This window comes from Nannospalax galili, unplaced genomic scaffold (genome assembly GCF_000622305.1).
Source record: "Nannospalax galili isolate Female #2095 unplaced genomic scaffold, S.galili_v1.0 scaffold930, whole genome shotgun sequence".
In the NCBI taxonomy this organism is placed as follows: Eukaryota; Metazoa; Chordata; class Mammalia; order Rodentia; family Spalacidae; genus Nannospalax; species Nannospalax galili.
Window position 1 is genome coordinate 1,900,063 of NW_008329328.1, and position 13,875 is coordinate 1,913,937.

Below are 13,875 nucleotides of genomic sequence, written 5' to 3' on the forward strand. Positions count from 1 at the left end.
CAGGGCAATTTTCAAATGTTCATCTTCCTCATTTTTCTTTTGTCTTCCAAGGCTGGACTAGTTGGCTGGGAAGAGTGGCTGGAAAGAGTGGCTGGATATTCAGATGAGGGTCCAGTGACCCTGCTTGTGCTCATTTATTAAAGGAGTACTTTAATTTTTTAAAAACTAATTTATTTTTATTTTATGTGTTTGAATGTTTTACCTGCCTGTAAGTGTACCATGCACATGCAATACCCACAGAGGCCAGAAGAGGGCATCAGATCCCCTGGAACTGGAGTTATGGATGGTTGTTAGCCACTATGTGGGTACGAGGAATCGAAACTGGGTTCTCTGGAAGAGCAGTAAGTCTTAATTGCTGAGCCATCTTTCCAGCCCCTTACTTTGATTTTGTATCCTGTGTCTTCGCTGAGTTTATTTATCAGCTTTAATTGTCTTCTGGTGAAATCTTTAGGTTTAGCTATACAGAGGCGCAGAGCATTTGACATCCTTCCTTTTTGCATGCTTAATTGCTAATTGCTGGGGCCCAGACTTCTAGTAATAAATTTTTAAAGTGCAACGAGAGTGGATATTCTTGTTTTCTTCCTGATCTTGGGGGAAATGATTTCAGCTTTTGTTCATTCAGTAGGCCATCATTTATTGTGGCCTCTATTATGTTGAGGTATGATCCTGTATCCCTAATTTGTCAAGGGCTTTTATCAAGAAGGGATATTGAATTATCTCAAATATTATTTCTGCATCTATTGTGAGCATAATTTTGAGCCTTCATTGTGTTAATGTGGTGCATTATATTTGTTGATTTGCTTATATTGAACCACCCTTGCATACCTGGAATTAAGCCATTGTGATCATGAGGATCTTTTGGTTAAATTTGATTTGTTAGTACTTTGTTGAGAGTTTTTGTATCTGTGTTCACCAGTGTTATTGTATAGGTTCAATTTTCATTCTTTCCTTGTCTGGTTTTGGTAACAGGCTAATGCCGACCTCATAGAATGAGTTTGCAAGAGTTCTTTCCCTATATGTGTAGTTTGAAAAGAGTTGATATCAGTTCTTCAAAAACTGGTAAAATTCCTGTGGAACGTCATCAGTTCTGTCCATTTTGGGGGGGTAAATTATTATTTCTGGTTCAATTTCATTATTTATTGTCTATTGAATTTATCCATTTGTCTCTTTTTTTGGTGTGGCGTTTTTGAGACAGGATTTTCTTGTAGTCCCAGCTGGCCTGGAACTCAGTATGTAGACCAGACTGGCCTTGAATTCACAGAGATCCCTCTGCCTCTGCCTCCTAAGTGCTGGGATTAAAGGCATTTGCTACCATGTCTGGCTTGTCTCATTTCTTATTTGTGTTATATTTATTTATGTCTTCATGGTTCAATTTGGATAGGTCACATGTTCAGAAATGTTTCATTTCTTCCAGATTTTCCAACTTGCTGGCAAATAGGTTTTAAAAAATAATCCCTATAATGATCCTTTGTACTTCTATAAAATCAGTTGTAAATTTCATGTCTATTTTTAGTTATTTAAGTTTTTTCCATTTTTTTTTCATAGTCTAGGTAAAGGCTTATAAATTCTGTTTAGCTTTTCAAAGAACCAACTCTTGGGGGCTGGAGAAATAGCTCAGCAGTTAAGAGCACTGGCTGCTCTTGCAGAGGACTGAGTTCAATTCCAGCACCCACATGGTGACTAACAACCATCCATAATTCCATTCCAGGGGAATTCAATGCCATCTTCTCACCTTCGTGGGCATTGCATGACATAAGTGTATTTACATACATTCAGGCAATATACTCATAAAATTTAAAAAAAATGATAAAAATATTTTAAAGAAAGAACCAACTCTGTTTCATTGGGGTTTTGTATTCTAGTTTATTTTTATTTCCAATTTGGTCTTTTGTTATTTCCTTTCTTACACTAATTTTTTTTATTTAGTCTTACTTTTCAGTCTTTACAATGTGTCTCATTCATTTTCTTTATTTGAAATCTTTCTTTTCCTTTTTTTTTTCCTTTCTGAGATAGAATTTCATGTAGCCTAGGCTTCCTGAAACTTGCTATCTAGCCAAGGATGACCTGTCTCTACATCCTGAGTGCTGGAGTACATGTGTATACCACCTTGTATACTTTTATGCAGTGATAGACTCATACATGCCAGACAAGCACTTTCCCTACTGACCAGGATCCAAGTCTCTTACCCTTTTGCATTTTGGTCACCAAGCCCACGTGCTAGGTAGGCACTCTTCCACAAGCATCACCCTTGCCTCTTTTTCTATCTTTTTCAAGATTTTGACCCTGCTGTTTACACCCTTCTTAGAACCTCTCTTGTGGCACCCTCAGGTTGCTATGTGTGCCCGTGCTTTGACTCATTTCAAGAAATACTGTAATTTCTCTTAGGACTTCTTCAACGATCCACTATTCAAAAGTATGTTGTTCCTTCTCAATACATGTGTGAAATTTCTTTTGTTTGTTGACTTCTATTTTTATTCCCTATTCCATTGTGATTAAGAAAGTTGGAGACCATTTAAATATTTTAAAGTCAAGACTTGTTTTGTAGGCTAATATATGGTCTATTCTAGAGAATGTTTTGTACACTGATGAAAAGAATGTGTAGTATTCAGATGTTGGATGGAATGTTCTGTAAACATCTGTTACAATCGCTTGATCTACAGTGTAGATTAACTCTGCTGTTTCTCTGTTGATTCTTTGTCTAGATGATCTCTCCATTGATAAAATGGGTTTTAACACACCCCTCCCGCTATTGTGTTAGAGCTTGTCTCCCCTGTTTAGGGTTAAGTTTGTTTTATTAAGTTGGGTGCTCCAGCACCCAGTTAGGTGCATACAGATTTCTAATCACTGTAGCTGCTTGAACCCTTGGTCATTTTATATATTGACCTTCTGTGTCTTCTTTATCATTTCACCAATTTAAATCTTTCATTATGAGAGTTCTTATATTCTTTTGAAGGAATAATATTACCTTGACTTTTTTCATATTTCTTGTGCTTCTATGTTGAGATTTATGTATCTCGGAGGTCACATATGTCTATCATAGCATGGTCTTCTTAGTAATGAAGATGTGACTTCAGTGTCGGTTTGTTGTGAAATGTTGGCTTTGACTCTGGCTAGGCACCGTGGTGTGGTCTCTCATAGCTACTTTGGCTATGATGAATGACTTTGGACATAGTGACAAAGATGAAAAGGCCATTGTCTCACTGGGTATGGTACTGGCACACACCTTTAATCTCAGCACTCAGGAGGCAGAGGCAGGCGGATCTCTGTGAGTTCAAGGCTAGCTTGGCCTACATAGCAAGTTCAGGCCAGCTGTGGCTACAGGAAGACCCTGTCTCAAAAAGACAAAAGAAAGTAAAAAGAAAAGAGCACTTTCTCTTTAGGACACTCACTCGGCATTCAGGCACGTGTGAAACGGGTAGTGGTGGCCGTGGGGTGTTCCCTGTGACTTCTAAGGAGGAGTGATGGCCTTTCTTAGGTTGTGCAGGTTTCCTCAAGCACTGTTGAAACTTGTTCTGCTACTAACAAGGGGTTGTGCACTGGCAACCCCAGCAGTGGTGCGGAGCCCGAAGCACTTGACGCCTTGACTAGTCAATAGTGCTGACTTAAGTGCTACCTGACGAGTGGTGGTGTGGGAACCACAGCACCCTTTCTGTAGCACTCACAACTTGATAACACTGCAAGGTCAGACAAGTTGCTGAGGTATTTCAGTGACAGGAACTACACAGGTGAAATTGCAGCAGGAACCATGTTGTTACTCTCACTTTGGTGACTATAGCCAGAGAGGGGTCCATTTCTTCCTCTTTGGACCCCTTTTGGTTTTGTATGCCTGCAGGTGAGATGATGGCTGGAACCACAGCATTGCTCAAGGGCCCCCTAGTATATTCCTGAGGGCAGGGCAGGTGTAAGAACCCCAGTGTTACCTCCCTGCCATGTCAGTAATGGCTGCTTGAGTGTAGCACAGAAGAAAGGTATAGCAGGAGCCACGTGGACATCTGCCTTCAGTCTTGTTGCAAGTCTGGGTGTGTGGATGGCCATACCCTTGGTCTCAGGGCTAGCTCTGTGGACTCCTGATTTTTGACAGCCACACCCCTTTGGTTCTCCTCCATGTTGTAATGCCTGTGTCCTATACAATGCTTGGCACTCAGTGGCCTTAGGTCATAGTCACTCTGTTAGGCCAAATTGAGTCACAAGGTCACCACCCTTGTCCCCCAAGACAGTGCAGTAAAAATATCTGTGGAATCCCAGTGAGGGTAATATGCAAAGGTTCCTGACCCCTAGAGTGGCCTGAATTTGGACAACAGTTCCCTTCTCAAGATAGCTCCTGCCTACAGTACCCTGGGGGTTCCTTGGAAGATGATGTGATTGCTTTTTCCAAAACAAGGTACTATGCAGATTTTAGGGTACTTATCTCAGTGGGCTACAAGTCTGTGAGGATTGTGAAATTTTTGGATAAGATTGCCAGCATCTGCATTGACGGAGTTTCCTGAGACTGTCTTTCATCACTACCCCTGCAAATAGAAGGAACCTGGTGGCTGTCCCTGTTTCTCTTACTATGCTGATCCCCATGTCTCTGGATCTTATGGTTCCAGTTTCCTTCATGCTTATTCCCAGTGCTCTCTTGTGACCATTCACATCACATGCAGCTGTCCACTTGCTACTGTTGTTTGTTGTGGAGGAAGAGGTGAGTACTGGGTAGCCCTAGTTAGCCACCTGGAACCCCTCCTGCTTTTAAAATTCCAATGACTCCACAAACAAGAACCCATGGGTGATCCTCCTAGTCTGCCAGTGACAGTCCACAATACAGAAAATCTTTCCCAAACCAAGGAAGACAAGACAGTGTCACAGAGAGATTTCAGAGGGTCCAAGGGTTTGGGGTGACATCAGTGATAGAAAAATATCATTGGGACCAAAGGTCACACTTAACACATTCCAGGAACTGAGTCAAGTTTTCCTAGTCTTGATGATTAGTGGGCTTGATTTCCAAAAGAAAGACTGTCCTTGAGACACTTTCTCTTACTGTGAATTAAGCCTCTGGTTAGCCTTTCTTTCTTCAGGATAACCCAGTGCTTTTCAGCCAAGCAGGGAAGTTGGGGGAGAGGATCTAAATCCTTCAGGGGACTTCTAGCAAATGTGTAGTTGTCACAACTGGGAGAAAGAGCTCACCTCTGGCATTTCATAAGCACAGGGGAGGAACGCGGCATGATATCTTCAGCAGGCAACAGTGCATCACAACGAAGTATCCAGCCCAGATGCCCACAGTGCCAAGGTTGAAAGGTCCAAGAGAGAGGAAAACAGATTCAAATCCTCATGGTTAGTAAGTGAGGCAGCTATCCTCAGTTCAGTTCCCCGAGTCCTGAAAGTCTCAGGACCAACTCCCAACCCAGACACTGTCTGTTTCAATTCTTAAGAGTCTAACTCGGGGCTGGAGAGATGGCTCAGCGGTTAAGAGCACTGACTGTTCTTGCAGAGGACATGGGTTCGATTTCCAGCACCCATGTGGCAGCTAACAACTGTCTGTAACTCCAGTTCTGGGGGAATTCAACACCCTCTTCTGATTCTGTGGGCATTGCACGACACGGGTGCACTTACACACATGCGGGCAATACACTCATACACATAAAAAATAAAAGAAAAAGAAGAGTCACTAACCACAAAGGACTATTCTTTCTGTAAAACACATATTCCTCACCTTGTTCAGTATGTCCACTGTTTTTTTCTGAAATGCCTGCAATGCTTTGAGAACTTATCCTTTGATAGTTTATTCTCAGAGCTGAGCAGAGAATTTTAGTGACTATTTCAGTGATCAGAAACAGTGTCGGATATGGTGGTACCTGCAATCCTATCCCACGAGAGGCAACAGGATCATGAGTTCCTATGGGTCAGCCTGGGCTGCCTCTAGTGAGACCCTGCCTCAAAGGGGGTTGAGGAGATACAACATAGAGCTCAACCCAGGGAAGCTTTTAACTTTTCCTTTATGTTCCTGCAGTACTCCCACCTGTCAAACACTTACTGCCTAGAGAAACTTGGTTCAGTGGTGGGACAGAGCATAAAGCCCAAAGTTAAAGTTTAAAGGCATTGATTTAACCACCATCTGCCACAAACAATGGTCTCCCCACCTTGCACATGAAGAAATGCGGCTTTGATAGGCATCTTTCTCAAACCATGGAAGACAGCAGTTCCAGTCAGTGACATTCTATCTTTTGCAGTGGCACACAAAGAGGACTAATCTTTACCAAATGGTTCTGTAGTGCACCTGTTAGTATGGCTGCATCTCTAGTCACATTGTGTTAATTATAACCTGTCATCATTATGGAGATCACGATTTTTTTCCTCCCTCCTATCCCAAACCCTGCCAGTAGTGCTTGCTCCTGGTGAAAAACTGCCAAAGGGATGCTAAAAGCATCTTCCTAAGCTGCTGGTGCCCCACATCACATGAGGACAAGAATCAGCCAATAAAAGAAATCTAACTGGCAATTCTGAACAGTGGTTATCTTTGGAGTGTGTTTCAGTATTTCAGTACTTCCTGATATCTTCTTTTTTTATTTTTATTGATTTTTTTGGTATTTCATACAGAACATCCCAAACAATCTTATTCATCTTTATACCCACATCCCAAATAGCACCTTCCCATAGCCACCCCCTCGCCTCTGGAGCCCATATACTCTGTCATCTCTGTTACTTCCACTGTGTCGTCAGTGCCCCCAGACATCCCCCAGTGAAAGTCGATCCACTGAAGCTAGTCAGCTTATCTAGAGTCCCTTGTTTTAGGAAGGTCAGCTCTTCCTCATCTAGCAGCAATCAGTTGCCAACACTCCTTTAGCTAAGATTGGGGTCTGCTGTTCATTTTCCCAGTTCTATGCTGGGTTACTCTCTGGGAGTCTCTTGGGCCACCCTGGCCAACAACTCAAAGGAAGGTATCTCCTGTCTGGCATTGTTTCTTGTTATGTAGCCTTTAGCTACCCACATGGACTCTTAAAGAAATATACTGGTCACTTTAATCTTTGTTTATACTTTCCTTTTGGGTGTTTAAAACCATACTGTTGGCCCAAATAAACCAATTTATTTTTACTCTTAAGGTCGTTTGAGGATCTGATCCTCAGGGGTCACATGGGCTTGGGAGGAGCTCCTGGCTCCTTTCTTTTACCAGTTCCATCTATGTGAAGATAAGTCAAAGATCCTGCTCAACTGTGGCTGGCTTCACTTGGAAGCACATTTCCTGATATCTTCTTAATGCCTTTCTATATTTTCCGAAAGGAGCATATTAGCTCTGTATGAGAAAAAAAGTTTTGGAATATACATTTCCTAAGAAACCAATACAGGAAAGAAGCAAGTCTAGAACCTACATATTTTCAAACTGGGTCAATCTCTGTGAACTTTACCTTTTAGTGAAAGGTACTTATCTCAGTGGCTATGGGCCTGTGAAGATTGTGAAACTTGTGGATAGGATTGCATTGATGGAGTTTTCTAGGACTCTTTCATCATTACCCCTGCAAAGGGAAGGGACCTGGGTGGCCGTCCCTGGTTGTTTCTCTTTCTATGTTGATGCCAAGAAGTTTGGAAAAGGTGCAAATGCTTCCCGGTCAGCTGGGTCATTGTGAAGCAGAGGGAAAAACTGCAAAGGAGTATTGGTTGTCCCAGGAAGGGCAGGAAGACAGCTGTAGTATATCCCTCCAGGATGGCTGGACCCCAGGCCACATGGTGTCCAGGCCTCAGAGACACTTCCTCATTGACAATCTCAGTAGGAAGAGAACCTGTTGCAATGCCCAGTTCTTTATTAAGGCAAAATTTGTTCTTCAGCAAGTGGGTCTTACTTTCAGGTTGTAGGAGGTAATCAAGGGTTGTAGCAATAACCCATGTTATTTGGGGAGTCTCTTGTACTACCCTGACCAACAACTTGAAGGGAGATTTCTCCTGTCTGGCATGTGTTTCTTGTTATACAGCATTCAGCTATATACATGGACATATGTATATAGATATATATGGTCTTTTTCAGTACGCTTTTGAACATTTAGAGTTAATCTGACTTTATAGCAATATATAGTAATATAGTACCTATAGTAATATAGTTAATACTACTTTATAGTACTATTTATTTTATAAAATTGGGTGCATCTGTTTGGTGCATATATGTTTACAACTGTAATGTCTTCTTGATTGATTGTTCCCTTGATCAGTATGAAGTGACTGTCTTTATTTCTTCTGACTAGATTTGTCTTGAAGTCTATTTTCTCAGATATTAGATTCATAACACCTGGTTGTTTCTAGTTTCATTTGCTTGGAATATCTTTTTCCATCTTTTCATCCTAAGATAATGGCTACCTTTGAAGGCAAGCTATGTTTCTTGGAGGTAACAAATAGATGGATCCTGTTTTTTATGATTTATTTTGATTTTGATTTTATGTGTATGAGTATTTGCCCGCATGTGTGCACCCTGTGCATGCTTGGTACCCACAGAGGTCAGAGAGGTCGTTGGCTCCACTGGAGTTATAGACAGTTGTGAGCCACTATGTAGCTGTTGGGAACCAAAACCTGGATCAGCAAGTATTCTTAACCACTGAGCCCCCTCTCTAGGCCCACGGATCCTATTTTTAAATCCAATTTCCTAGTCTATGTCTTTTGATTAATGTATTGAGACTATTAGTATTCAGGGTTATTCTTGAATAGTATATATACTGTAATATTTTGTACTTTCCTAATCCTCATCTGTTTAATTACATTTGTACAGTTTTACTTTTTTTTAGTCTCTTGAATGCTTATCAGTCTCTTGAGTCTGAAGAATTCCTTCCAGTGTTCTCTGTGTATCTGGCTTAGTGGTCATAAACTCCACTTTTATCATACAATGCTTTTATTTCTCCATCCATTATGATAGTTTTGCTGGGTATTGTAGTCCTGGTTGGCAACTGTAATCTTTCAGAACTCCAGTTATATCTTTCCATGCCCTTCTGGATTTTAAAGTTTCTGTTGTCTTGATGGGCCTACATTTATACATCTCTTGCAGCCCTCAAAACACTTTCTTTGTTCTGTATATTCAATGTTCCAAGGATAACATGATGTGAGGGACTTTCCTTTCTGGTCTTACTTATTTGGTTTCTATGTGCCTCTGTACTTCAACGGGTCTTTCCCTAGATTTGAGACATTTTTTGCTATGCTTGCACTGAAAACATTTTCTATGCCTTTTGCATGGACGTCTTATCCTTCTTCTATTCCTATAATTCACAGGCTTAGACTTTTCAAGGTTCCCCAAAGATCCTGCATGTTCATGCCCTGTGTTTTACAAAACTTGTCCTTGACTGAATGTGCTAATTCCTCTACCTTGTCTTTAAACCCTGATATTCTGTCCTTTATTGAATTTTTCACTTCCAACATCATTTCATTTCTTCAATCTATATTTTTTCTTTCTTTCTGCATGGTTATATGTGTGTGGGTGCATGCGTGACATCAAGTGCATGTGGAAGGCATAGGACACCTTGCAGAATAGATTTTCTTCTTCCACCATGTGGATCTCAGGGATCAAAGGAGGCCATGAGGTTTGGCAGCAAGTGCCTTTACCTGCTGAGCCATCTCACAGTCCTCAGCATCGGTATCTATTTATTGAATTCCATTTTCATGTCCTGTGTTGACTGCCTTGTGTCATTTAGCTGTTTGTTTTCTCTTAAAATTCATTCAAGCACTTACTCATTTCTTTGAACATATTTATCATTATTCTTTTGAATTATTTGTCTGGAATTTCATCTAAGTTACTCTCATTGGGTCATTTACTCTTGGATTGGTAGATCTCAGAGGAGACATATCATCTCGGTTTTCATGTCACTTAAGGTTTTAAGATAGTTGTTTGACTTTTTTCTTAGTTACTTATGTCGCTTTCTGTCTTTCATTTGGACGTGTTTGCAATGTTTGGATGGGACTAGCCTGTTGAGGTGTCATTTTCCTCTGCTGTGCAGGACAGCAGTCTCCACCACAGTCTTCCCCCGCAGCAGCAGTCACTATCCAGGGGTAGACCCACTAGGAAAACAGTAGTAGTAGTACACTATACAACAGTCATTTGAGGGAGAAAAAGGACCCTGATAGCACTGTAATAATAATAGTTATTGTGTAAGTGGGAAAAAAAGAAAAGTGAAAGAAGAAAACACAGTAGTTAAAATAGTGGAATGATGGGAGAAAGTACAGGAGGCAGACATGAGGAGGAGGGGGAGGAGGGCAAAACTTGAGAGATGAGCGAATATTGACTAAAGGGAGACTAAAGAGAGAGGCAGGTAACGGTACGCTATCAAGTAACAGAATAGTTCCACCCCTCAGGAAGCTGAAGCACAGGAAGCCTGCAAACCAGGCAAGAATATGCTCTTTAGGAGAAGAAAACACAAAAGGAAGGAATGAGGAGAGGGGAAAAAAGAGAAAATGCTTTAAAGAGAAAAAGAAAGAAAAAAAGCAAGCAACTAGGGTCAAAGGGTCCTGCGAAAATGACCCAGATGGGCTAGAGAGGGAGCTCACACTGGGTGGAGGTGGAGGAGCTGAAGATCGACTGGCATGGCTGTTGGCTGCCCTCTGCCTGCCCTCGTGCTCCTTCCCTGTTGCTTGGATGTCCTCTCTGTAGGGTCCGTCCCCACTCTGAGTCGGCCTTTGGGTGATCAGGTTGCTGTTGCAATGCTTCATAGGTGGGGTGTGATCTGGTCACACCTCTGTGAATTCCTTCTCCACTCTCTTCACGCTCTTTGGTGTCCCCCTGCCCTTTATTTCCTCTCTACTACCTGAATCCTGAGTGGTAGATGACCCGTCTAAACCCTTGTCTTTATTAAAGACCGTCTCATCTATTGATTGAGAAGGAACAAAGGATGGGTGTGCACTATTACAAATCTTGTGCCCTGAGCAGGCATCCTTAGTTCATCAGTCATAGCATGTTTTCCTGTTCAGGCTCAGCATCAGAATCTTTCCCAACTAGTGTTTCAAGCACCCACTACCAGCTGGTCCAGTGTAGTCACTGAGCTGAGAAGTCAGAGTTTACTGGTTGTGGAATGAGGGCCCTGAGACGAGCCATAAAAGGACAGTCTTGGATTTTAGCTGCAGTTAGTTTTGGCTTACGATTTTAGAATCATCTTTGGGGGGTTTCCACTTATAGGTCCCTTTTGAATACTTTTCTGCTGACCGTTTTACTTTTCTTACTTAAAAAATTATATTTATGGGGGCTGGAGAGATGGCTCAGTGGTTAAGAACACTGTTCTTGCAGAAGACCTGGGTTTGAATCCCAGCACCCACATGGCAGCTAACAACTGTTCGTAACTCCAGTTCCGGGGATCTGACAGTCTCTTCTGTCCTCCACCAGTACTGCACGACATGGGCACACTTACCTACGTGCAGGCAAAACACTCATACACATAAAAAAAATTATATTTATTTGGCCAGTCATGGTAGCACACACCTTTAATCCCAGCACTCAGGAGGCAGAGGCAGGTGGACTACTGTAAGATCAAGGCCAGCCTAGTCTACATAGCGAGTTCCAGGCCAGCTGAGGGTACAGGGAGACCCTGTCTCAAAAAGACGCCCCCCCAAAAAAAAGAAAAAGAAAAAAATTATATCTATACATTTAGTGTGTGTGTGTGTGTGCGCGCACGCGCGTGGGTCACAGTATATGCGTGGAGGTCTCTGACAATTTGTGGAAATCAATTTTCTCCTTCCACCCATGTGGGTCCTAGGGCTCGAACACGGGTCTTCAGGCTTGGTGGCAAATGCCTTAGCCTGTTGAGCCATCTCGCTGGTCTGCTGCTGTCCTTTTGGACAATCCTTCATTTTTCACAGTGAAGGAGATAAATTAGAATTTTTTCCTCAACTTTCCTAAGTTCACAATTGGGACAGGTTCCTGCAAGAGAGCACAGAGTAACAGAAGAAAAATAAGTAACTTATTAAATATGCGTAGTACATCCCATGCAGAAGAAAAGCAAGTCAAGACAGTGACTTAGAAGTCTACATAACTAGTACTTCAACAAATAATGCTTTTTTTTTTTTTGGTCTTTTTGAGACAGGGTCTCCCTGTAGCCCCAGCTGTCCTGGAACTCACTGTGTAGACCAGGCTGGCCTTGATCTCACAGAGATCCGCCTGCCTCTGCCTCCCAAGTGCTGGGACTACAGGCGTGCGCCACTACACCCGGCAAATAATACATTTTTTTTAAATGGCAAAAAAAAGCAAAGTAATTCTGGGCTTCAGAGACAAGGAAACCAAGAGAACACAAATTCACAGTAAGGAGCCCATCTTAAGGGATGGCGAGATGGCTCACTTGATAAGGTACCTGCCTCACAAGCATGAGGACCTGAGTTCGGATCTTCAGCATTCTGTAAAAAACTGGGTGCACGGTATGTGTCTAATTCCAGTGCTGAAGAGACAGGCTCACTGGCCAGCCAGTCTAGCCAAATTTACTGATTCCAGGTTCAGTGAGATCTTGTCTCAAAAAATAAGATAGAGGGTGGTTGTGAACACCCAGTGTTAACCTGTGGCCTCCACAGATGTACGAACACAAAACTAAGAAAGATTTTTGTCTTTTAAAAAAATTTTTTTTTAAATTTTATGTGTACGTGTGTATTGCGTGCATGTAAGTAAGTACACCTGAGTCCTGCAATGCCCGCGGAGAACAGGAGACTGTCAGATCCCCTGGAACTGGAGTTACAGACAGTTGTTAGCTGCCATGTGGGTGCTGGGATTCAAACCTGGGTCTTCTGCAAGAACAACCAGTGTTCTTACCTGCTGAGCCATCTCTCCAGCCCAAAAAGACTTCTGTCTTAATGAATCTCTGTCCCCCTGTAGTTTTGATGGTATTCAGCTCAACAGTTCCTTATATATGGGAGTGGGATATTTGGCCCCTTCACAAACTTCCATATATAGAGGGCCTATTATTTGTGGTGACTAACATTTATAGCATTTCATTGCTATAGCAACCCTGCATCATTATTATCCCTAGTTTACAAATGAGATCCCAGTTGTTAAATGACTTTAAGATAATAAATTATGGTCAAGTTGAGAATCCAACCCAAGGCCGTCTAACCAAGCTTCCTTGCTGTCAAGTTATGAGTTTGAGAAAAACCTTACTTCTTTGAGTTCAGATGAACACGGCCCAGCATTTCTGTGTTAGGTCCTCAGTCACTCAAAAGAAGCAGGATTAAGGTTTGAAGTATCCATAGGCAAAAGCCCAGTACTGGTAGCTGTTGCTTGCTCTCAGTGATTTAGCATGGACTCCAGGGGGCTTGGAGTTCAGGCCCCTACTCTAGCACATTGTTGATAGAGAAAGCCACCAAGGTCTCTGTAGACTGTGAAGGTTAATAACTGTGGTGATCCAATTAGGAATCAGCTCATACTGAGCATCTACCAGCTTTGCATTTTGTGCTGGATGCTCTGTGCTCATGTAATCTGATCTCATTTATGGTCTTTACAACATACCACACAGTTAGCTTTTCACAGCACAGTGTTCTAAATAGATTCTTCATTTCCAAGGTGATAGGTTGTCCCACTACAGGTAGGATGAAGCTGGAATAAGGCAGAAGGTAAATTTTCCTTCTAGCCCTATACTTCAATATAAATCATGGCTGGAGACAGCTCAGTTGGTAGAGTACTTGCTCAGCATTCATTCACCAAGGCCTGAGCTCCATCTCTAGAGCTGCATGAACTGGGCATGGTGGTGCATGCCTGTAATTCCTGCAGTGGGGAGGTGGAGGCAGGAGGATCAGAAGTTCAAGGTCATCCTCACCTGCATAGTAAGCTTGAGGCCTGCTGTGCAACCTGAGACTCAGTCTCAGAAAAAAATGAAAGGAAGGAAGGAAGGAAGGAAGGAAGGAAGGAAGGAAGGAAGGAAGGAAGAAGGAGGGAGGGAGGTAGGTGGGAGGGAGGAAGGAGGA

General features: G+C 42.2%; 1 protein-coding gene across 1 annotated transcript in view; it reads right to left on the bottom strand.

Moving 5' to 3' along the window:
• Positions 1 to 11,594: 11,594 nt before the first annotated feature.
• The window catches only part of Fbxo9 (F-box protein 9), a 55,166-nt gene continuing 52,885 nt past the window's right edge, over positions 11,595 to 13,875 (bottom strand). The window contains exon 15 of the transcript XR_001872522.2: positions 11,595 to 11,851. The gene's annotated coding sequence lies outside the window, so the exon portion shown is untranslated. The remainder of the gene's footprint in view (positions 11,852 to 13,875) is intronic.